The 2,142-nt window shown below is 37.1% G+C and overlaps 1 pseudogene; it reads right to left on the bottom strand.

Annotated features, from left to right (window-relative positions):
* Positions 1-216: 216 nt before the first annotated feature.
* LOC128779332 (U4 spliceosomal RNA) lies at positions 217-334 on the bottom strand (annotated as a pseudogene).
* Positions 335-2,142: the final 1,808 nt, after the last annotated feature.

Below are 2,142 nucleotides of genomic sequence, written 5' to 3' on the forward strand. Positions count from 1 at the left end.
GAGTCTTAGATTTCAACAGTGAAATGGGGGACATGCAGGTAATTTAGGAAAAAAGCCAGCATACCTGGCAGGTTGATTATTGTTGGGCAACTCCCAAAACTTTAAGACACGAGGAGACGGTAAGAGGGTCAACAGGCTCTTGCTAGGAGTGTCACTGTCTGAAGCTGAGGTGATGGTGCTGAAGCTCTCTTCCTAAACCAAACTGTGGCCACTAAACCTCTTAGGAAGAAATGAGATGACAATCCTAAGTAATTTCTCAGTCTTTCCTTTCTTTTAGCAATAATCGCGCCTCAGATAAACCTCATTGGCTACGATACTGCCACTGCGCAAAGCTCAGCCTTCCCTTCCTTAACAGCCAGTTTAAAATCAACGTGCCAAGTGCAAAATGTTAGCCCACTTCATTGCCACCTTTGAAACTTCAAATACAAGTTGTATATCCACAAGCTACATTAGAACATTGTTCCATATTTCACTGATATAACCATTCTGTTCTGAGAATAAGTTACTTTACTTAAATTGTTACATCTTCCTTAAGTAAATGGTGACGTACATGTACTCCCCAAATTCACCTCATATTAAACACCTGACTGCTTGCTTACCTGGTGGGGAAACAACCTTTCTTGTGACCTCAACTATCTTTGGGCTGGTCTAATAATCCAACAGGTATGACACAGGTTAGCAAATGAAAATGGCCAAATGTAAGATATGCATAGGCAGGAGAACCTCACTTACAGGAGAGAGTCAGAAACCCCACACACAGAAGAGCATAAATGAGACAGCGATGATGTGAGGTGCCATGGTTATTTTCTATGATAAAAATATCTCCTTACATATGTGGGAAAATATTTGTGATATAATACAAGGTGCTGGAACCACTGAACGGGAAAATTATTGGGCCCCCTACATGACATCCTCCACCAAGATCAATTCTTTAATTGATTTTACCATCCACTCATAACTAACATAAAACAGAGCTATCTGAAACATACCAAGAGATCTAAAGTGAAAGAATGGAGAAAATATAGTACATGAACATTAACCAAATCAAAATGATATCACATATAGTAGACTTGGAGGCAAAAAAAAACCCAAAACCCCACTACATATAAAAAGGAGTACTTCATATCAGTAAGTTCAATTTATCAGTTACTTTCAAATTTTTATTCACTTAATAACATAAATTCAAAATTATATAGAACAGAGCTACAAAGAAAAATAGACTAATAATTATTATAGGAGATTTACCAAAACTCTCTCTGTTTCAGAACCAATGAAGCCCACAAAAATATAGTAAAAAATATTTTTTAAAAAACATGAGAAGCAAATTGCATTCAATGTGCACAAGTCCTTCGCTACACCCCAAAACTGCAGATTACAGATGCTTTCCAAGTACCATGGAGACGTTTATAAAAACTGACCATATTGTAACATAAAGCAAGTTCCAACAAATTTTAAAGGACTGAAATGTGTTTGTGTGTGTGTGTGTGTGTATATATATATACACACACACACATATTTCTTGCTCTCACTGCCATTAATCAAGAAATCAGTAACGAGATAACTAGAAAGTACTTACATTTACAAATTACGAAATACACTTCTAAATGACCACCCCAAAATAAATCACAACTGGATTTAGAAAATAATTTGCATGGAATGATAGTAAAACCACACACCTGGGTACATCATCATTAAGTTACCCAACATTAACGATAAAGAGATAATCTTAGAAGCAGCAACTGAAAGGAGAGATTTACCTACAAACGGGTGCCCATAATGCTATCAGCTGATTTCTCAAAAGAAACCTTGCAGGCAAGAAGGGGCTGGAAAGAAGTATTCAAAGTCATGACAGGCAAGGACCTCCACCCAAGACGACTCTATCCAGCAAAGCTATCATTTAGAATGGAAGGGCAGATAAAGTGCTTCCCAGATAAGGTCGAGTTGAAGGAGTTCATCACCACCAAGCCCTTATTCTATGAAATGTTAAAAGGACTTATCTAAGAAATTGAAGAACATCCACAACTATGAACAATGAAATGACAACAAACTCAGATCAACAACTGAACCAAAAAGAAAACCAAAACTAAGCAAACAACTAGAACATGAACAGAATCAGAGAAATGGACTTCACATGGAGGGATT

This window comes from Desmodus rotundus, chromosome 9, assembly GCF_022682495.2.
Source record: "Desmodus rotundus isolate HL8 chromosome 9, HLdesRot8A.1, whole genome shotgun sequence".
Classification (NCBI taxonomy): domain Eukaryota; kingdom Metazoa; phylum Chordata; class Mammalia; order Chiroptera; family Phyllostomidae; genus Desmodus; species Desmodus rotundus.